At 51.5% G+C, this 23,240-nt stretch overlaps 1 protein-coding gene and 1 long non-coding RNA gene across 4 annotated transcripts in view; one reads left to right on the top strand and one right to left on the bottom strand.

Moving 5' to 3' along the window:
* Positions 1-10,763, bottom strand: part of Csnk1g2 (casein kinase 1 gamma 2) — a 29,504-nt gene extending 18,741 nt beyond the window's left edge. For 2 of the 3 annotated variants that reach the window (XM_023716748.1, XM_023716749.1), the window contains exon 1: positions 7,740-7,826. The gene's annotated coding sequence lies outside the window, so the exon portion shown is untranslated. Of the gene's footprint in view, positions 1-7,739; positions 7,827-10,531 lie in introns of those variants that run through there. The other variant, XM_004632688.2, reaches the window with a different exon arrangement.
* A 184-nt stretch (positions 10,764-10,947) lies between these two features.
* On the top strand, positions 10,948-15,174 carry LOC111817139. The gene is made up of 2 exons (XR_002821400.1): positions 10,948-11,200; positions 14,889-15,174. It is a non-coding gene; the product is annotated as an uncharacterized LOC111817139 (long non-coding RNA).
* The last annotated feature ends 8,066 nt before the right edge of the window (positions 15,175-23,240 follow it).

Raw genomic sequence — 23,240 nt, 5'->3', positions numbered from 1 at the left:
CCACTTCTTGTACAGCAATTAACCACTAAGAATAATATATGCAGTGTATTATTTGTTGAAACTGTACTTCCGATTTGATTTGAAACTGTCTCATTGCTATCTGTTTATCAATAAAACTTTGGAAAAAAATAAAAAATAAAACCTATGGAAAAAAAAAAAAGATTGGGGCAGGAGAAATAGCTCAGTAGAATAAGCGCTTGCCTGGCAAGTGCAAGGGCCTGAGTTCAATCCCCGGTTCCGCAAAAAAGATTTATTGCTGAATGACAAGAGTACAGACACTATGCACAAATACCACACACATTTGATAATGAGTGGACATGGTTGTTTTTAATGTGTATCTCCATGATTCACTGCATCGCATATTGTAATGACACTGATGAGCAGACTGCACGGATGAGAAGTGCTCACTTAAGGAGAGCTCCTGTTGGACATGCAACGGGGCCAACAGGTCTATAGGAAATGGAGTTGCAAGAAATTCAGGCCAGAATTTGGGGTTTGGAGTTATCCAACGTTTAGAAGAAGGTTGACTGCACTTGAATAAACTGATTTTTTTTTACATGAAAACACTGGGTTTTCTTTCTTCCTTTCTTTTTTTTTTTTTTTTTTTTGGGGGGGGGGGTCTTTTGTACCAGGAATCAAACTCAGTACCTTGTGCTTCCCAAGCAGGCGCTTGTGCTGCTGAGCTAGATCTCCAGCATGGATAGACTGTTGTACGTGAAAAAATTAAGACAGTCCCTGAAAATAAGTCCTATTGTATATTTTAGAACAAAAATTAATATTAGATCTGATTTTATTTAGCCAAAATGAGCCTCCTCTGGCCAGGAATAGTAGCACACATCTATAATTCCAGCACTCAAGGGCTGAGGCAATAGGATTCCCATGAGTTTGAGGCTAGCCTAAACTATATAGACTATCAATTCCCCCAACAAAAGAGGTAAAGGCAGGAGGATTGCCACAAGTTCAAGAGCAGCCTATACTACAAAGCCAGACCTTGTCTCAAAAAAACAAACCACAAACAAGCAAGCAAACCAACCACAAAGCATCCCTCAGCCTGCCCATGTGCCGTCCTCCCTGTGCTCCACATACTCAGCCTCCCGGGCAGCAGGTCCCACACAGGCACCCAGGCTTAGACAGGGCCTGAGCAGGCACAGCTCCCTTAGAGGTGCAGTGCCCAAGCAGGGCTGCTTGGCCAAACGTCTGCTATTCTCCCTATGGCACAGGCACAGAAAGGCCCACCCTCCAGGCTGGGAGCTGGCCTCCAGCCCTCCCTGGCCCACTCCCTCTAGGCCTGGGAGTTTATCAGGGGGTGCCCAGTGTTGTTTTGTTTCCACACCCACTCCCTGCCTTGCCCTCTGGACACCAAGGGTGATGCTGGGGTTCACCCTACGGACATCAGGGGCCTGAGCTAGTCAGTCACCTGGCCTCCACTATTTTTCCCCTGCACCCCTTCCCCCCTGCCTGTACCATCCTAACCCTAAACCTACAGGGCCACTGGGCCAACTTGCAAAGTTGAGTGCGGTGGAGGCCCAACTCTGGGACCATACCAGCTCCTCAGTGGCAGCAGATCTGGCACCCTGGGCTATACCTTCAGTGAAAAACCCACACCATGCCTCACAGGGAGGCTGAGGCCATGACGACCAGCACCCAGAAGAGCTAGAGGGCCAGAAATTAGGAGAACCATGCTCTGGAGTGCCTGGGGACACCTGCCCACCTACTGCCCCCAAGCAGTCCTTTAGCCCACACATCCCCTGGTGTTCACTACCCATTCTCCAAGCCCCACGGAACCCACAGGCTGGTTGATGCAGGGGCCCATCTGCCCCTGGCAACAGGCAGTGGTCAGAAGACAGGAACCACCTGAAGAGAACAGGCTGGGCCCCAAGAACACCATGGCTTCTCTGCACCTGGTTGTGCACACTACCAACCCCCAATGTACAGCAGCCAACAGGGCCACACTCCAGCTTCTGAAGGGGCTGGTCGCAGCCTAGACAAGATAGCAATGAAGACCGTAACCAATGACAGAGGACTCTGTCCCTGCAGGGCTGTGCAAGTCAGCCAGACCTAGTGGTATGGGAACAATGGCAGGGGAGGGATATAATGGAGACCACAGCCCGATGTGTGCACCCTCAGCCACCAGTGACACTCAGGCCTGCCAAGTGGGCTCCAGCCATACCTGGGTAGGACATGGTCACCCTGGGATCCTGGGACCTCAGGAGGGCAGAAATGCCAAGATTAGTCCTGGCCAGCACCTACCTGGTCTGGCAGAAGATGGGCCCTCACCCCAACCTCAATTTTGCACTGCTCGCTGCCCTGCCAGCTGGCTGGCGACTAGGGGCTCAAACGGGAAACCACCTCACAACAGCCTAGACCAGCACTCCCATCTCTGGAGACCACTCAGCTGAATTACCTGACCTGTTCTCCTTGGGGTTCTCCATCTTGCCAGGGCCCTGGCTGGCTAAAGGCCCAAAGAGTCACCTTCTCTCCACTCAGTGATGTCACAGTCCCTGGCTGACATCACCAGCACAGCCTAGAGCTGGTGCCTGTGTGAAGGCATGGACCCCTCTTCTCCCTCCCAAGTGTGGATGCTATAGTTGGCATCTGCAGACCTCAGCAGGATAGGTGACCATGAGGCACATGGGTTCAGCAGTATCCCTCAATGTAGGGACTCTTCCCCTGGGGTGATCCTGCTCCTAGGGGACACTGGGTGATGGATGTCTCAGGACATGTAGCTAATATGACTGGGGAGCTCCTGGCAAGGAACAGAGGAGGCTAGGGATACTGCCCAACCCCAAAGAAGGTTGCCCTCAGAGAGAACGACCCAGCCTCGGTGTGCACAGGGCTGGGGAGACCCCCGGCTAAGAAGACACAGTCCCAAACTCATGCAAGTGGCTTGAGGTGTCCCACAGAGACACAGGGGAGACAGGAAGACGTGTTATCAGAAGCAGCAACACAGACAGGTGTAGACAGATACAGAGCCACTAACAAAGTGCCAAGAAGCCAAGGGAAACAGCTGGTAACCGAGGACCACAGGCACGGTGAATTTTATTTTTCTTTCCACTATTTATTTCCCCAAACCACCACAAAGACCATCAGCTTCTCTCTCCACAGAATTTGTACTGAAAGCTGCTTCTGTGGTGATAGGGGCGGCCAGGACACACCTGGACCAGCCAGCCAAAGGTGGGGGCTTCCTGTGCCTCTGGTGGAAGCCAGTCACCCAGGTGCCGCCAGACAAGCCCCAGCAGGCCCAGGCTACTCCCTGACACAGGACCCACCCTGGGGGAGGGAGACCCCAAAGGGAAAAGAGGTGGGCCTGATAATCCTTCTACCCAGAACTGTGACTGTGGTGAACAACCACAAAGAGCTTTGGTGACCTACTTTACATTGTTTCCTCTTCACCACGAGGGACTGAACCTAGGCCCTCTTACTCTATCACAGACTACACTCCCAGACTAACATTACTTTTAATAACAGCGCAGGTGAAGATATGAAAATTAAATGTGCACAGATCTTTTTTTTTTTTCTTCAGAACTGGGGATTGAACTCAGGCCCCTGCACTTGCCAAGCAAGCGCTTATTCTACTGAGCTATCTCCCCAGCCCCTACACTGATCATTGTTACAAAAGCCAAAATGAATGTTAAAGTTAATTTTAGGGAGCATCCACTTCAGCAGGTACCTCAAAAGCCTAGAGTACAGGAGCACAGGGGGCTGTGCCCAGGGCCAGGCTGATCTTACCCGGGTTCATATAGGCCAGATCTGAATGCCTGGCCCATTTGGGCAAAAAGGTGGGGTGACGACAATGAATAAAGCTGCCTCAAACAGTCACCAGCATGGGGATAAGGCAGGACCCTATGGGCTGAGGTGCTCGCTTCCTTGCCGACATCACTGAAGCCCCATGGGAGAAGGAAACAGCGTTCACCAGCTTTGACGATAACGATGGCCCATAAATGTTTCAGAGGAATGCAGAGGTGGGCACCCACAGGAAGTACAAGACATCAAAGGTGGCAAGGCAGAGCACATGAGGCAGGGCTTCTGCAGTCCAGCCACCTACTTGCCCCACTGAAGCAGCCCAGGGTGTGGTCCTGGAGTGCACAGCTCCTCCCACAGCCACTCACCCACCCCTCCAAAAGTAGACCTCACAGGGAGGCAGCAAAGCACACCCATACCCTCACCCCTCTCACTCTCAAGTCTGCTCCTAGATGCACTGTGTAGGGGGATGGGAACAGCACCTGGCTCCAGAGCTCCCCAGTGTTTCCAAGAGCACTAATTCCGGGACTTCTGTGCTTCAGCTTCCTAATACCTGTATGGCCACCATAACATGTGAAAATAAAACTGGAGGAGCCAGCTCCTACTCTGCACACATAGTGCCTCACTGAGGGGTAACATCCAAGCCTCCATGACCATGACACCAAGCTGCTTGGGCAGCCACCCTACATCCTGCCTGGCTCCCACCTCGAGTCACTGGAGGACTCAGAACACAACCAGAGGGGCACGCGTGTCCCCAGAGTCACTGTGTCTAGAACTTGGGCAAGGGCATTCCCCTACATGTACCCCCCAGCTCAAGTTCCACAGTGAAGCCCATCTGATACATGCTGGCCCACTTGCCCCAAGGCCCCAAGCTCAACATGGCCACTGGAAAACTGGGGGATGAGGCAGGGTGTTTATCAGACAGAAAAGGGTGTGGTCACTCTGGGCCACACTAGCGTCCTGGGTTCACCCCAAAAATAAGATTGAAGGCAGACCCTCCAGACTACATCCTCACCTGATCTCATAGTTGGGGGTACTGACCACAGGTTTCAGCCAGGTGTGGCATGGCTATGTCCTGGGGAGCAGGTAACTGTATTAACTTGGTGGTCTTGAACCACCAGTGGTACAAGTGGAGCCAATCATTGTTACTGATCTTTTTACTAATAAAATTAAGGAATAGTCTATAAATGGGCCAAATCAAGTTCACTGCTTGAATATGAATCATTATTGCCCAAGTATAAGTATTAATACTATCACACCAATCAAAATCATCAAATTTATTTATTTCATTAAGTTAAAAGAAATTTATGTATGTTCCTGAAGAGTTTATCAGTGATGCTCTACGGCTGGGGAGATAGCTCAGTGGCTTAAGCCCCTGCCTGGCTAACACAAGCTCCTGTGTTCAATCCCTAGTACCACAAAAAAAAGGAAAAAAAAAAAAAAGATTCGCTACATTTTAACATGGAACTCTCACAAAGTACCCCATTGTTAGTACATATGATATTATTTTACAGCTGTTGTACCACAAATTAGCTGTACTGATATTTTCACGTTTTCTTTAAGGAACTGTAATACAGTGACATTTGTTTTGCTAAACCAACACCTTTCTTTGTATTACTGTAATGAAGGACCCCTGAGAAGTGGTGCAAGCCACCCACTGGGATGAAGCCTCCAAGGTGACTAATATATCAAGGTAAACTTACAAACTACAATAAATCACTTTCTATCCGAGTGCAGTGGCACACACTTGTAACCCAACAACTATGGGAGGCTGAGGCAGGAGAACTGCAAGCTTGAGCTCAACCTGGTAAACTTAGCAAGAGCTTGTCTCAAAAATTAAGGGGCTGGTAAGATAGTTCAGCGGTCTACAGCACCTGCTTAGGCAAGCTTAGACATGTGCAGGAGACTGAGGTTCGATCCCTGGCATCACACACAGTGCCAGCCCTGCCCTCAGGGCAGGCTGAGCTGGCAAAAAAGAAAAGAAAAAGTTAAGGGGCCAGGGAAATAGTTCAGTAGAATAAGTGTCTGCCTGGCAAATGCAAGGTCCTGAGTTCAATCCCTGGTTCTGCCAAAAAAAAAAAAAAAAGAAAAAGAAAGAATGGGACCTGGGGACTCCTGCCCTTCCAGCTCTGGCAGGTTTCAGTTTCAGGGGAGTTAGGTAGTCACCACATCTCTCAGTCAGGCACAGCTCAACCAGCAGCCTCTGACCTTCCTCCCTCCACCTGGGAGGCTCTGGGCCGCTTCTGCCATCTCACCCTATGGGTGTCCCTAGGGTCACTGGCCAACCAGGAACCTCTGCTCCTCCCCGCACCAGAGTCCACCTCTGGCCATTGCTGGAAGCTTACATCTCTCCTCCAACAAACCCTTGAACTTGAGTCGATGATGACCTCAAAGGGCAGGCAAAATCACAAGGCCGGACTATGGCACACACAGGAAGGAGCCTGGAAGAATCTGTTATTTAATAGAACACAACCTCAAACTGTCTCTGATTTCTTTTTTTTTGGCGGAACCAGGGATTGAACTCAGGCCCTTGTGCTTGCCGGGGAAGTACTTATTCCACTGAGCCATCTCCCTGGCCCGTCTCTGATTTCTGGTGCTCACCTATCCCGAGAGGTGCAGGCCTGAGGAGGTGGGGAAAGGTCCTGAGGAGCTCACTGAGATAGGATGGTCCAGAGAAGGCAGGGAAAGGAGACCCTTAGGCGGGGCTGTATCCTGTCTTGGGCCCATGCTGGAGCTTATTTCTGTGTGCAAAGCAACTCTTGGTTGTCCAAGCAGGAAAAATGGGTCACTCTCTACACCTGCCTGAGAGCCCCTTGGAAGGAAATCCTCAGCCAGAAAGTGGCTCAGTGGAGCTCTGTGTGAGTGACTGCAGTGGGAGAGGTCACGGGGAGGTGGTGGGAGGCAGGCTTTGGGGAGAAAAGGGGTTCCCTCTGGGCCTGCACAGTGAGTGCCCTCAGCCAGTTCAGACCTCAGCAGGTCCTGGGGCACTACAGACACCCAGGGATCACGTGAGACCTCAGAAGCTGTAGCAGGAGTGGACCTTGGCAAGAGGAAAAAGTGCTGGATGATGCCTAGATTTCTTAGAACCCTGGCTGGATGGATCCTGTCAGGGTCAGCCATGGATGTGGGGCAGTGAGGGCCCACCTGACAGCAGTGGGCTCTCAGCTCAAGTCTGCTCTCACTACCTTCTACAATGTCCTATTCCCTCCTTCTGCCCAAGATGCAAGAACTGGGACACAGGCAGAAGAAAGATGGTGGATGGCAAGAGCCACACTAAACTGCTCAGAAAGGAACTCAGCAGCTACTGGCACCAGGCAGGTCCACATACGTGAGCAGCTGGTCTGGGCTACAAGCCCCAGGGATCACCCAAATGTTCCAGGTGTACTTTTCCACACTTCAGGATCCAAAGAAGACCTGCTAGGTCCACAAAACACCCTACTACAAAGTCAGCCTCAGCCTCAGGACACACAATGACTCTGCCCTAGCCAGGGCACCAGACACCAGGACTACCAGCTATGGTGGACCAAAGACCCTGGCATCCACAAGCCCCAGAAAGTCCACCTGTGTGTGAATGCTGGTGAGGCAGGACTGGCACAGCTACAGAAAGGCCACAGGGGACAAGGGGAGCAGACAAATACCAAGAGGATGGGAACATGGTCCTTGTGGCCCCATAGTGCCATGGGATCATCAGCCAGCTTCCTTAGGACACTGCTCTCCTTGCCCTTTTACCAGCACCATAAATCACTAACACTCCAAGGTATCGGGCTCCCCCGCTACCCTACAGACCGGCAAGCCCCCTTTGTAACTTTTGTTTGGCGGAACTGGGGGTTGAACTCAGACCCTTGCGCTTACCAGGCAAGCACTTATTCTACTGAGCCATCTCCCCAGCACCCCCCTTGTAACTTGAGAAGCTGTGGTCACCCCAGTGAAGTCACACAGCATAGGTCCCATGAAGGCTCTGGGTTAAGCTGTAGATTTAGGAGACCCTCTAAACTAACCTGTCCTCAGATGTCCTCTCCTTGACTGTCGACTGAGCACTGAGGTGTTGTCTGCCTGGTTTGTCGGTCTGAGCCTCAGGCCTAGAACTAAACAGATACAAACAGATATCCACCAGTGCCTGCCTGGGGCCATTCACAGGCCAGCTGAACAGGCTCGCCTTACACCTCTGATGCCTAGCTCCTGAGGACAGGCCTCAATCGAACTCCAGTATGGCCACCCTGCCTAGATGGGCGCTGGGCATGAGGCTAAACCTTGGACCAAATTACTGCTGTCTCCTCCATCCCCCCATTAAAATATCCAGGACTGTCAGCTTCAGGGCCACCGCCACAAGAACTATCTGCTCCAGGCTGTGGGTCCAAGCCCATCTGTCAGCTGCCACCTGAACCTCACAGGACCCCTGGTTCCAACAGACCCCACAGCGAGGCCTCTCCCACCTCTCTCTGGTTCCTTCCCATGGCACAGCCTCAGTTAAGGTCTTGAAGAACCAAGGGGTGGGCAGCTGGATGGGATAGCTCTGTAGGGACCCAAAAGGGACAGCAAAGTCAAACACAGGTTCCTCCATGGAAATTCCCAGGAAAATGCCCATTGTCTTTTGAGTGGCTATGTGAACACATGTCCAGCGACAGCACAGACCAAGACCAGCACGGGTACCATTGCACCAGCAAGTTCCCACAGAGCCCAAGGGGTGCCACGTCTGTCTGGCATGCCACATGGGTGTCCTGGCTCCCAAATTAATGTCTGGTGTGCTGGCTTGCCCAAAGCCTGGTGTGAGCAGACAGGCTTTCAATTAAAAGGGCCTCAGCTACTTCCTCTGGCAACCCAGAAATAATTACCATATAATTAAAAAGGATATGAAGAAAAGGCTGAAGATATTTCAATTGGTAATTCGAAGAGATATATCTGCACAAAGTTGCACAGATACTGACAACATAGAACTGGCCTTCTAACTGGTCCAGATCCCACAGAAACTCTCTGTCCCTCATTCTCCTCAGAGGAACTACGGATACAGCACCAGACTCGAGGCTGCTCCAAACAGCTGTAACTGGGGCGTGTTCGAATCATTCGGGCCACAATGACCACTGCAAACCCACCAGCTTTCTCCACCACTGTGGGGGAGGGGCAGGGCAGCTCCTTCTACACCTCACCCTCACCATCTAACTGCTCTACAGCTGGAAGCTTAGCTAGCCTCTGGGTCCCACGATCTGGCCCTCCCCATGGACGCCAGCTCTCCAGCCTGCGGCAGCCCTCTCCTTCCCTCCCAAGAGTGGCTCTGAAGCAGTATGCCGGAGCTCAACACAGGGGGACAAACACAACCCATCCAGGCCCTGGAGACCCAGGGCAGGCGTGAGCACGCTTGCATGTGCTCCGGGCGCTGCCTGGGAAATTCATCAAGCAGCGACGCCCAGCTCTGGTGGATACATGAGCCGAAAACAAAAACAAAATAACCAGTGCCGGCTGCAAACTTCCCCCTTTCAAACCTGTGGGCCTTGGCAATCTGTTCTGCTCAACAGGCCCTAGACCCACAGGGTGGCCCCATCCCTAGTGGCCACCCCCCCACTGCTTACTGATCTCCGGAGTGGTGGCTGGGTTTCCCCTAGACTGCTGAGGCCTTTGTACCTTCTCTCTGCTCTCACCCACCAGTTACCAGAGCCTACAGACCGGACTCAAACAGAATCCTTCCAAGATCCTTCAAGTCTCAGGGGTAGACTCTGAACAGCCCAGGAGCCACAGTCCCAGCAGACTGACAGGCGGACAGGGGATCAGGCCCAGGCTTCTCAGTAAAGAGAGAAAATGCTGGCCTCCACCTACACACAACCCTCCAGGGCAGCTTCCTGCAAACAATGCCATCCGGAGGCCGAGGGAATCAGAACCAGCTGCCCTGAAAGCTGGCCTCGCCCAGAACATACAGGTCCTGGTTCGGCCTTTGCGCCCCCCACGTCCTTAAGAGAAAGTCATCCGCCAAAAAAGTTAGGGCCGAGGGGCCAAGTAGGGACCCTAGGGGTTGGCTCAGAGGTTTCACCCCTCCCTCAGAGATCCGTGTGTTTCCGGGAAACAAAGCCGGTGGCCAGAGTGGAAGGGGGACGCTTCAACCTAGCTATGAGTTCCCAGACAGTGGCAGCAACAGGTGCCCCCCACAGGACCCCCTTCATCGCCCAAGGGCTGGTCTGACCCGCAAACGCTCAAGACCCCAAGGTGGGGAAGGGCTGGGAGTGAAGAAGGACAGAGAAGCCAGGCCTGCTCTCTAGCAGGCCGTGAGACCAGGTGGGCACAGGGCCTCCGAACAAGAGCGGAAAATGGGGGGGGGGGGACACGTGGGCGGGCGGTTGGATTGAGAACTAGAGCAGAAAAGCGACAGGTGGACTGGGGTGCTGCGGGGTCTGTCAGGGGGAAACCAGCGGTCTGGCGCGTGGGATAGACCACGAGAAGACGAGGGTCCAAAGCGAAGGGTCGGCGGGGATGCGGCGCAGCAAGATCCAGAGTGCGAGGTCGGCAGGATGTAAGAGTTGGTGTCTCCAGCGTAGGTGTGAGGGCCACTAAGGGATGACGGCAATCGGTGGGGTCGCTAGCGAAGGGGTGCGGGTCACCAGGGTTCGAAGATGGGCGTCCGCAGGGCTTAAGAGATGGCAGGATCCCTAGCGTGGGGTTGAGGGTCTCTGGGGGACTCGGGTCCGGCTCTCCGGGTCCACCGGATGTAGGGGGCGACGGGGCGGGGCCATGAAGCCTGGGTGGGGTGAGGTGGGGTGGGGGTGGGGACCCAGGTCGGCAGACGGGCGGGCGCGCGCGTCGTTACCTGCGCTCCGCCTGGGGCCCGCGGGCGGCGACGGCCGGCCTCAGCAGCGCGGCGTCCCCCGCTCCGGGCCCCGTGCGCGCTCGCGCTGCGGCTCAGGCTCCGGCGCCTGCTGGGGTCCCTGCTCCGGATCCCATGCCGCTGGGGTGGCCTCGACTTGTTCGGCGGGAGGGCCGGGCTCGCCGCTCCGCCGCACCCGCTCTAGGGCCCGCGCGCCTTACGCTGTCTTGCCAGTGGGGGGCGGCGGCCTGCGCGGTACAACGCGCAGGCGTGAGAGGGGCGCGAGGTGCGCGCGCCGTATGCGTCACAACGCGGGGCAGGGCCGAAGCTCGCCCGGGCAACTGGCCCGCCGCTTTACGACAGTAGGGGGCGCCGCACGACGGCTGCTGCGCTTTGCGGCCTCTCCAAAGCGATACCTGGGGAACACTGGAGACGCGCGGCTGCGGGATCGCGCGTGGGCAGGGCAGGGGTCGAACAGCTCCTACACCCTTGCGGGGCGGGGTTCCTGCCTCCCTTTCTACCCCCTCCGCCTTCGCCGTCGCCATGGTGACGCGTAGCCGGTCGCCCTGGCGCCATCCTGCCGCCACGTTGGTGACGTCACAGTCTCGCCATCTGCTGTCACGATGGGCGGTGTCGATGGGCGTGGCCTGAGTGGGCGTTGGCGAGTAGTCGGTAGGTACCTGAGCCGAGAATTGAGCCAGTTTAGGACTAGATAGTGTTTCGAAGTGATTTTCTGGGCCTGTAGGATAAATGGTCCTAGAATAGTGGTCAGTAACCACCCAAAAACCGGGTGACATATATAGAGAAGTCAGGCACAGTGTAGCATGCACATAATGTCACAACTCTGCGAGGATGAGGCAGGCAAGTTTGAGCCTAAACGAGTCAGTTTAGCTATACCCTGCCTCAAGATGTAGAAAAAACCCTGGTCATTACCTGATGGGTTGACAGAGTGTCTGCTTCTTGATATCCTAATTCATGGTGACTTAAACAAAGGACAAAGAAGAGAAGCTCGGCTCAGAACCTAAGGCCCCAGGGCTTCCAGCCTGCAGCAGACCACCTCGGGCAGCTGGTCAAGTCGGCTGCTAAGCTTCGCATACCAAGCTGGGCTCTCTAGCCAGTTGGCACTTAATGCATGTAGGTTTCAAACTGCTTGCACATGTGTTCTGTGTCACAGAGCCCTGCACTGAGCAAGGAACTTGGGGAGGGGGACTGGCAAGCCATATCTATCCCAGGGCAGGTCTTAGAAGCAGGAAGGACTGCAAATTGTTCTTGGCCTCCCCGCAGATGCCATTCCCTCACAAGTTTGGACAGTTTTTTAATCAGAAGACACACATCCATTCAGATGTGTACAGAGTGACGGCCAAGGGCTCTGAGAATAGAACACTGAGGTGGCTGCTGGCATCTCCTGCTCAGGGAGTCTTTGGTCTTAGGATGGGGGAGGGAGGACAGGAAGTACATGCACAGGATAGTATCCATGGTGTGATATGGCCATGTGGCAGAATGCCCAGAAGAGAACACCTTCTTTAGCCAGATGGCCAAGGAAAGCCAGATCCTTTCAAGGCTAGAAATGCAGACTGGGAGGAGGATTCCATGTACTGTATGCACAAAGGGCTGCAAAGAACTGGTGGAAAATTCAGCCGGGGAGGGAGGCTAACAAGACAGGCTTCCAGGGGCCAAAGCTAACCCTTTGGGGTGCCAAGACTAGGTGTCCTGTGACACCACAGGAGACAAGTGGTGCTGTCCATAACCCTTGTCCTTCTTCTGTCCCACATGAAGTGCCCCCTTGGGGAAGCCCAAGTCACAGCCTATTACTGTTTTCCTGATCACAGTTCTATCCTTCGGGAGGAGCTACACTGTACAAGGGAGTAAGGTTTGAATGTTGGTCTCTGCCAGCCATGCCCGTAGGAGCCAGCATGAGGAACTACACACCGTAGGTGCTTCCTCTGTGTGTAGTAATTGCATATGACAAATGGATGCATGAATGAAAGCTCTTCCAGAATTTGCAGATTATCAAGCTCTTATTTTCTCAGACTTCCTGGCCCTATCTCACCTCTATTCTTGGTATTCAGAAAATCATCTTTCAGGAGCTCAATCCCAGAGCACTGGGGGGAAGCTGGTCTCTCCCCTAAGGCTGTCTGCACCTTAAACCTGACCTTCAAGCTGTTTCTGCCAACTGGGTGCTTGTGCAGCTGAAAGAATGCAGGCAGGAAGGCCAGCCCTGGAGCTGTGCCAGCCAAATAGTGACTGTGGGCCATTCACTCCCTCTCTGGTCCTCCGTAACATTGTCTGTAAGTTGGGGCTAGTGAAAGGGCTCATGGTTCTATCATGAGACTGTATGAATTAATGCATAAAAATTACACTAGAAAGCCTTCAGGGCTGGTGAGATGGCTCAGTGGTCTAAAGCACCTACTTAGAACAAGCTTAGCAAAACACATGGACCACGGTTCAATCCCCCAGCACCACATGCCAGCCAGCCCCGCCCCCTGGTGGGCTGAGCTGGCCACACACACACACACACACACACAAATAAAAAATAAAAAAAAAAAAGAAAGCCTTCTGCTCTCAACAGATTTCTTTTTTTTTTTTTTTTTTTTTTTTTTTTTTTTTTTTGGCAAAACCAGGGATTGAACTCAGGCCCTTGTACTTGCCAAGGAAGCACTTATTCCACTGAGCCATCTCCCTGGCCCTTTTCAACAGATTTCTAACAAACATTTTTACCTATGGCCTTTCATGCTTCCTCATTTTTAACCATACCCTCCCATGCTTCAGCTCTAGTCACAGGGTTTGGGTAAACCTGGCAATTAAGTGGAAAAGAACCCATTTAGTGGCCTCAGTAAAATAATAACATTGGCTGTGGAGATAGCTCAGTGGCTTAAGCATCTGCCTGGCAAGCACAAGGTCCTGAGTTCAATCCCTGGTACCACAAAAACAAAAAAATAATAAAATAAAATAATAACATTGTAAAGATGATGAAGGCCAGGGAGATAGCTCAGCGGCATGTATGCCTGCCTGACAAGCATAAGGCCCTGAGTTTGATCCCTAGTACAAAAAGAAAAAAAAAATTATGCTGAGCTGCCTATCTCTGCCTCAGCCTCCATAAATGAAAACAGGATGAGAACATCCTGGGAAATCACTGTGGATCTACAGGAGCAGCAAGGCAGGAAGCCCCTCCTGCCCTCTGTTCTTATAGCTGTGAGAGACAGACACACATCCACCCATCCTCCACCTTGGACACAGACCCCAAGTCAGGTCTCAGGGCTGCATCCAGTTAAGCATCCTGGCTCACATTTATCACACTGGATTAATGTATTTAGTACAGGATCTACAAGGTTTTCACTACCCAAATTGATTCTCCTGTTTTCATCCTCCCAAGTGCTGGGATTACCGGCATGTACCACTATGCCCAGTTGCCCAGTCTCAATCTCCACTATTTCAGTGCACCCTGGGGGCAGGGGTTGGGCAGCGCTGCATGCCAGGGATCAAACCCTGGCCAGTGTGCTCTGCGTAAGCAGGTGCTTTAGTCCACTGAGCTATCTGGCCGGCCCTATCAAACTGAATTGAATGAACACTAATTGCAGTCAGGCTCCCTCCCCATCTGGGACAGCCTGGAGGGCCCAGGGGCCTGACATCACTTCTCATCTATGAGCCCCTCTGCTCTGCAGATGTGGAACCTGAGGTTTAGAGACATAAAGTGAATTAACCACCTACCATGTCCTGGATTGGAACCTCTGATGCTGTTGGCAGCAGCACCACCTCCCAGTGTCATATATGGTGGTACCCAGTGTCCTCACTTCACCCCAGTAGCTTCACCTCACTTCCCAGTAGCTTTGGTGGAGGGCACCAAACACATTGGGAAAAATCAGTCCTCTTTTTTCAGAACTGTGAGCTCCAGAGGAGAAACAGGCTGAGAGACATGAGAGAGGTTGTCAGGGGCAGGTGACATCAGGCATGAAATGGAGAGTGTGAGGGTACAAAAGCACATGGCGAGGGGCCGGGGAGATGGCTCAGTAGAATAAGCGCTTCCTTGGCAAGCGCAAGAGTCTGAGTTCAATCCCTGGTTCCTCCAAAAAAAAAAAAAAAGCACATGGCTAAATCACCCACCTCATGTGACCCCATTTCCTGAACCAACAGGTCTGTGCCATGTGACCTTTCTGTCACCTCTGATAGGTCTGGGGTAAGGCAATCAGGTCATCTCCTGGGAATGTTACACTTAGAGAGGAACCTTTAGTGCCTGTCTAGTGTTAACTATGAAGTGGATGGCAGATGTCTCCCGTCCTCTGGTTCTCAGCATTTGTCCTCCCATTGTTTAGATACATAGTAAAGCAACCAGCCATCCTTTACATTTTTTTTTCTTTTTTAGATTCCTGGAACACTGAGATTTCGTTATTCAAACTGCAGAAGTCTCAGCAAAACCACAGTGATGTCATCACCCTGAATGTACAGCATACACTGCCCTAAGAAGGATCTCGGGAAGCCACAATGTGAAGCTGCCTCTTCATCACATGCCCTGGCACCAAGGTAGAGGGTTGAATGGTGTTCTCCAAAATTCATGCTTATTTGGACCCTCAGAATGTGACCTTAATTGGAAATATGTGGATGTAATTACTTAAATTAAGATGAATATATAAGCTGGGCATAAAAAAAAAGCTGGGCATGGTGGCATACATGTACTCCCAGCATTCCACTTGGGAGACTGAGGCAGGAGTACCATGAGTTTGAGGCCATCCTGGGCTACATAGTTCACAGCCAGCCTCTCATTCCCCCGCCTCCAAAACAACAAAACAAAACAAAACACGATGAATTCATAGCCAGGTACAAATCCTAGAATTTTGTGAGGCTGAGGCAAGAGGATGGCAAGTCTAGCCAGCCTGGACAACTTAGTGACATAGCAAGCTTTTGTCTCAAAATAAAATTTTGAAAGGAGACTGGGGACATAGGTTAGTGTGAAGGCCCTGCATTCCCTACCCAGCACAGGGTAAGGGAGGGAAAGAAAAAGGGAAGAGCATTGACAGAAACAGAAAAGATGCCACAGGAAGACAGAAGTGGAGACTGGAGTGATGCAACCACAAGCTACAAGATGCCTGGAGCTCCAGGAGCTGCAAAAGGCAGGAAGGACCGTCCCCGAGAGGAGGGAACATGGCCCTATGGCGACTGGTGCTGACAAGCCACTGCGTCCGGGAGGCCACTGAGCAAGCAGCTAATAGCTGCCCTCACCCTGGGCCACAGCATTCAGAGCAGCTCCAATTACAAAGGGCTTTCCCGCCTGAAGTGGCTGGGTGCCCAGTCTCGCCTGGCCAGCCCGCCAGCATCCCTTCCAGAGGAGAGGACGGTCCCAGGCATCACTTCACAGTCAGTTGGGATCAGACAGAAAGCAGCCCTGGACAGCAGGGTCAAATTACTCATGTCCAGAGCTGAAAAGCCACATGACCCTGTTGCTTTCCTAATGCTGCTCCAGGGACAAGACGCCAGGCTAATTCCCAGGACAGGCAGGAGGAGGAGAGGATCTGCCTGTCTGGTGTCTCTGAGCAACTATAAGCTCAGCTATAAAAGTATGGAGTTGGGGCTGGAGGTCTGGCTCAGTGCTGAGCACTTGCCTAGCAAGTGCTTATCCTCAGTCCCAACAAAAATAAAAGGATAGAATGGGATGATGACTTGAACTGCCAAACATGTTTCTTCCTAGTGCTACTTGATTGACTGCTAATGTGTGTCATGTTCAGGTCACCCTTGATTGATTTATTGCTGATGTCTATCCTATGTATAGACAAAATTAATTACTGATGTCTGCCATAAGCACAGAATTAGGGGATCAGTCATTTGTTGATTGATTACTGATGTCTTCCTTTTGCAGAGTGGAGCAGGGGATGGATCACTGATTGATTACTGATGTTTGGCCAATGCAAAGAATGCAGAAAGGCACCATTTATTTATTGATTACTGATCTCCTATGCAAAGGGTGAAGGAAAGCATCATTGATTGACTGATTATTATTATCTGCCCTGTGGCCAGGTATGGTGGTACATGCCTATAATCCTAGCACTATGGAGGCTGAAGCAGGAGGATTGCCACAAGTTCAAGGATAGCCTGGGCTACATAGTGAGTTCAGGGGCAGCCTAAACTATACAAGAAGACCTTGTCTTCAAACAAACAAACAAACAAACAAACCTGCCCTGTGCACGGGAAGAAAGAAGGCATCACTTACTGATGGTCTCTTGCCTTGTGCACAGAATGGACAAGGGCATGATTGATTGGTTGCTGAAATCTGCATTTATTGATTACTGATCTCTGTATTTTGCAGAGACAGCATCATTGATTGATTGATTGTTTATGCCTGCCCTGTGCACAGGATGGACAAGCACAGTTCATTTACCATCCTGAGACTGGGTGAGAGGGCTTGGTGACTCTCCCAACCCCACATATTTTGTCTTTTTTTCTTTTCTTTCCTTTCCCCCTTCCTTCCTTCCTTTCTTCCTCTTCCCCTTCCTTCTTTTCTCTCCCTCTCTGTCTGTCTTGTTTTTTTCTTCAGACAGGGTTTCGCTTTGTAGTCCAGGCAGGCATTGGGCTCAATATGTAGCTGGCCTCGAATGGGCATTGATTCTTCTGCCTCAGCCTCCCAAGTGCTGGGACTACAGGCATATGCCACCACAGCTAGTTCATTTCTCCATTTGAAGTCATTCTGGAGGGGTCGGGGAGATGGCTCAGTAGAATAAGCACTTCCCTGGCAAGCGCAAGGGCCTGAGTTCAATCCCCAGTTCCACCTAAAATAATAATAATGATGATGATGATGATGATGATGATGATGAAGTTGGGCCGGGGAGATGGCTCACTGGAATAAATGCTTCCATGGCAAGCGCAAGGGCCTGAGTTCATTCCCTGGTTCCGGAAAAAAAAAAAAAAAATGAAGTCATTCTGGAGATGAGCAACAATCCTGGAGGGGCAGGACATGTTTGAGGGACAACAGTTTGAGTGTGCACCTGGCAGTGGGACCCCTTTTTAGGTATGGAGCTAACTGTGCCCTGCATCCACCCAGCCAGCAGAACAGGGAGGAAGGACATCAGAAATGACAGTGGGCAGAGGGACCAATAAGGAGCAGAGGTTGTCTCATTGCCTGTGTGGGATGCAGCATGCCAGTGTGGAGAGCACATGAATGTGTGTGTGTGTGTGTGTGTGTGTGTGTGTGTGTGTGTGTGTGTGTTGTGGGGTGCAGAGGATCAAATACAAGGGTGCTCTCCAAGGGCAGGTGCCCTTTTCATTTTTCTCTTTTTTTGTTTTTTTGGTGGTACTGGGGATCAAACTCAGGACCTTCTACTTGCCAGGCAAGCACTTATTCCATTGCGCTATCTTCCCAGCCCTTTCTTTTTTAAGATGAGAAATTCTGGGGGCTGTGAGGATAGCCTGGAAGACTAAGCACCTGCCTCGCAAACACAAGAATGTGAGTCTGATCCCCAGTACCACATGCCGTGGCTGGAACAAGGTGTGGTGGTACATGCCTGTAAGCACTGGGGAGGCTGAGACAGGAGGGTCTCTAAGAGTCTGAGCTGTGTACCGAGACCCTGTATCAATTAAAAAAAAAGATGAGAAATTCTTTTATCATATTTAGAATCAAAATATCCCTTAAAATATTTACATTTTACTGTAAAAAGGACAGCAGAACTCTTTTTTTTTTTTTTTTTCTTATTCTGTTTTGCTTTTTTTATGGGGGTTATCAGGAATTGAACTCAGGGGCTGGCCAAATAGCTCAGCGGATTAAAGTGCCTGCAAGCAGGCGCAGGGGTCAGGGGTTCAATTCCTCAGGCCTGCTGTGCCGGCTCTGCCCCCAGGGTTCGATGAGATAGCAGTTGAGACAGGGTGTGGTGGCACAATCCTGTTATCCCACTTGTTGGGAGGCTATAAACAGGTGGATCACTACAAGTACGATCAGTAGTGAGATCCTGAACACCCCGAAAGAGTTAAACTCAGGGGTTCACATTTGCCAGGCAGGTGCTACATCACTGAGCCGTATCTCCAGCCCCTTGTCTCTCTCTCTCTCTTTTTTTTTTTTTTTTTTCCCTTGTCTTTTGAGACAGGGTGTTACTGTGAAGTTCAGGCTGGCCTTGAGCTCACTATGTAGTCCAGCCTGGCTTGAACTAGCGGCAATCCTCCTGCCTCAGCCTCCCGAAGGCGCCACACGGCTGGTCACTTTTTACTTTGAAGACATGGTCTCATTAGGCTGCCCAGCTGCTTCTTGAACTTTTGATCCTGGAATGACAGGTATGCACCACCACTTCGAGCTAGGATTTCACTTTATTTGGGTATATTTTGCCTACCACAGGCCTCTCGGCAATCATTCTATTCTCTTGTCGCCAGCCTTGCATAGTGGTGTTGAGAATTCCAGGAAGTGACCAAGATCGCTCCCATGTTCCCTGTCACTGAGGCCAGCTGTGGAGGGCAAGGTGCACAGAACACAGGAAGCTGACCAAGGCTCTGCAGAAGTCCACAGGACACACCCTGCCCCCAGCAAGCTCTGTTTGAACCCAACAGCCTGGCAGAGGAGGCACCTACACCCAAGTGAGAGGAGGACACACGTCACCATCAAAACACTGAGGAAAGGGCAATATTTCTAGAGATGGGCGTGTCACTAGACACAATTTCAGGCAGGCGTTGTGTGGTCCACACATGGAATCCCAGTACTCAGGAGGCTAAGGCAGGAGGGTGTGAGTACCAGGCCAGGCTGGACTATGTAGCAAGTTTGAGCCCACACAGGATTTCCATGCAGGGGGTGCAACTCAGTGGTCAGCACTTTGGTAGTGTGTGGGAGGCTCTCGGTTCTATCTCCAGCACCAAAAGAAAGAAAAAAGAGGAAAGGCCGAAGAGGCACACAAACATCTATGTAGTCAGTCTGTCTGCTTCTGTCTGTCTCCCATAATGCATGCGTTTCTTGGAGCCTACCTTAAAAGTTCTCTTAGCTGCCTGTAGTGCCACACAGCTGTAGTCCTAGCACTTGGGAGGCTGAGGTAGGAGGATGTTGCCCTTTCCTCACGTTTTTGTTTGTTCTTGCAGTACTAGTGATGGGACCCAGAAATGTGCTGCCAGAGCTATAGCCCCAGCACTTATTTTTTATTAATTTATTTTGGCACTGGGGATTGAACTCAGGATTTTATACTTGCCTGCTGCTATCTCTCTGGCCTTTTCTTTTTTTTTTTTTTTTTTGGGGGGGGGTGCAGATTCCAAATGCCTTCAGGGCAGCTTTGGCTGGCTTGAGTTGTGGGGACTGAACCACAGCAACCTGAGCCTGACTGCTTTGTTGAAGCAGCCACTTCAAGAACTGAGCTAAGGGGCAGGCCCCCGATTTTCTCTTTATTAGTACATATTCGTCATACACATTGGTCACATTCATCATAGGGAATTTGTACCTGCACATCTTTGTTTTTTTAAATGTATTTGGTCATCACAGGGTCTTATTACACAGCTTAGACTCATAGTGACCCTCCTGTTTTCAGCCTCCCCAGTGCTGTGATTACACCAGAACTCTGGCTGGCTCAGCCCGCCCTGGGGTGGGGATGGCACTTGTGGTGTTGGGGATCAAACTGAGGTCCCCGCGCTCGCCTAGGCAGGCACTTCAGTTTGTTAAGCTATCTCACTGGCCCCTCTTTATTTTTTAAGACAAGATCTCAGGTTCAGCTTGAACTATGTAGCAAGACCCCATCACAGTCAGTCAGTCAGTCAGTCAGTCAGTCAGTCAGTCAGTCAGTCAGTCAGTCAATTTTTTGGTCATGGGAAGCAAGCTCAGGAGCCTGCACTTGGCAGGCAGAAGCCATGCCACTGAGCTATTCTCCTGGCCCAATAAGGCAATTTAAAAAGCTTACTGAATGTGAGTGCGGTGTTGGCACACACCTGTCACCCCACATGCTGGAAGGCTGAGCAGGAAGACAGTTTAAATCCAGGCCGAGCAATTTAGTGACTTAGCTTCAAAATAAAATTTCCAAAAAAGGGCTGGTGATGTAGCTCAGTGCAAAGGCAAGTCCAGTCTCCAGAGCTGCCAAAACAAAACAGAGCCAACCTGCCCCAACTTGGTGGCTGACAGTTGGCCACTATTAGCCCATTCTTCTTGGTTTTTCTTTTCTTGGTACTGGCAGTGAACCCCAGGGTATTACCCATGCCAGGCAAGCACTCTACACTTGCCTGCCCCCCACCCTGGTGTTGGTCTGTTTGCTGTTGCTAACCACTGAATCCCATTGACTGGGTAGTCTCTGCTCCCCTCATTACTGAGAATTGAATCCAACACTTTTATTTTCAGATATTGATTTGATTTGGGTTTTTATTTTTAGGATCTTAGTTACCCAGGCTGGACTCAAACTTGTGATCTTCCTGCCTCGGCCTCCCAGAGTGCTTGGATGACACTACACTTGGATGGCACGTCGGTTTTTGTAGTCAAACTCTGGGGATGTTACTCCTTCAAGCTGGCAGGAAGGCAGCATTTGGTTCTGGAGGCTGTGTATGTGATCCTGGAGAGACAGCCATCACCTTTGCCACACTACAGTGGCTGGATGCAGGTCAGAGCCTCTGCACTCTCCTGAGAGAAGCACCCAGAAGGTGGTGACATCACATCAGGACATAAGTCACAGGCACCACCCTAGTATCCATTCACAAGTACCTCTGCCTATCCACCTGGCCCATTCCCCTGCACTTAAGGTATAGTTAAAATGCCTATGAAAGCATTCACCCAAGCTTCATGGCATGCATGTCTCATGCCAGCCGAGGCAGGAAGATCCCAAAATCAGTGCTATACTGGGCGACTTGGCAAATCAGCAAGATTGTGCCTCAGAATTATAAAAGGGCTGAGGTGTGGCTCAGTGGTGAGCACTTGCCTAGCATATGCTAGGCCTTGGCTTCCATCTCCAACACTGCAGAAAGTAAAAGTACTAGTAAAGCACCCACCTGAGAATCATTCTTGCAGCCTAAGGTGACAAGGGGCTGGGAACAAGCTGTGGCCAAAGTGATGGCTGAGCTGCAGTCCTGGGCAACCTTCCACCGAATGTGGCAGCCCGGGATGTGGGGGTGGCTGCTGGGCAGACAAGGCCCATCTGGTGTGCAGACATGGGGGACAGAGCTACTCAGGACAGCGTGTTCCAGTTCCTACTCATGGCCCAGCATTCCTGATGCATGGCTTGGGGCCAATGAATAAATTTTACGGCCCTCCTGGAAGGCAGCCCAACAGATCCCCTGGGGGTTCCCAGGCACAGAGCCCAGACCTAACAGAGGGCGGCAGCAGCCCAGACCCTTGCTTCTGCTTCCTGACATCCTCACTGGGGAAGGCCACTGGAGTGCCTCAGTTTCCTTCCTTGCCCACAGTGGGGGCTGACAGCTGCATAAGGGAGGCCTGAAGTCCCCAGAACTCCTAGGGTCTAGTGTTGGGAACTTAACTCTTGGAAGTAATTCTGCAAAAACAGCTCAGAAGGAGCCAGGGAGATGGCTCAGTAGAATAAGCGCTTGCCTGGCAAGTGCAAGGCCCTGAATTCAATCCCTGGTTCTGCCAAAAAAAAAACCCAAAACAACAAAAAACCAAAAACAGTCCAGAAAGGTGCTAGAATGGTGAGTTGTTTTTTTGTTTTTGTTTTTTGTTTTTTTTGCAGAACCAGGGATTGAACTCAGGCCCTTGCACTTGCCAGGGAAGTGCTTATTCTACTGAGCCATCTCCCTGGCCCAAGAATGGAGAGTTCCTGTGGGAGGTTTTCACTGTTTTGTTTAGGGTACTGGGGTTGAACGTAAGGCCTCCACCCTCAACTCCTTCCCCAGCCCTTTTTACTTTGTCTTTTCTTGTGGTACTGGGGATTACACTCTGGGCCCTATGTGTGTTAGGCAAGCACTCTACCACCTAGCTACATCCCCAACCCCCTTTTTACTTTTTGATGCAGGATCTCACTAAATTGCTAAGCTGTCCAGGCTGGGCTGGGACTGGTTTTTTGCCTTTTTGAGACAGGGTCCCACTGTGCAGTTCAGGTTGGCCTCACCTTGTACCCCAGCTGGTCTTGAAATCACAATGATCCTTCTGCCTCAACCTGTGGGGTTAGAGGTCTGTGCCCCCCACCCGTGGGACAGACCTTCCGACCCACCTGCCCCAGCCTCCTCCCTAGCTGGGGTCACAGTAGTGGCCCATTTCCTCCTGCACCTCTTGACCACTCGCAGCTGCCCTCCCAGGCCAGCACACTGTGCCCACCCCAACCTAAGATGGTGTAAAATGCACACAGGGACCCACTGGACACCTGGAAGAGACTGTGGCCATCATGGAGAACAGCCTGGGACCCCGCTGGATCCTAGAGAGCCAGCCTTGGTATCCCTGGCCCCTCTGTAGCTCGAAAGGAGGACAGAGAGGGGCTGGAGACTTTGACCTAAGTCCCCGCCCTGAGGGTCCTGCGGAGACACAGGCCGGCTCCACCCCTCCATCTTTACATGCGCCATCCCTCATCCCTTGGGCGCCATGAGGATGTGGACTTTCACAATTCCACGTCCTGCCTCAAATGTCACGTCTGTCCTGGAGACCAGAATGTCCCGTAACAACTTTCGTGTGGGCAAAGGAACAGAGCGAGGTGTGATGACACAAGCCTGTCACTGCACCATGCTGGGAGGCCGAGGCAGGAGGATTCAAGTTCCAGCCCAGCTAGGGCAATTTAGCGAGACCTGATTTCAAAATAAAAGATAAAAAGGGCAAAGGTCTGAAGGGCTGGGGATGCGGCTC

The sequence above is a fragment of the Octodon degus genome, unplaced genomic scaffold (assembly GCF_000260255.1).
Source record: "Octodon degus isolate 3935 unplaced genomic scaffold, OctDeg1.0 scaffold00050, whole genome shotgun sequence".
Classification (NCBI taxonomy): Eukaryota; Metazoa; Chordata; class Mammalia; order Rodentia; family Octodontidae; genus Octodon; species Octodon degus.
Note: the sequence above shows the minus strand (reverse complement) of the source record. Positions and strands in the feature narration are given on the sequence as shown.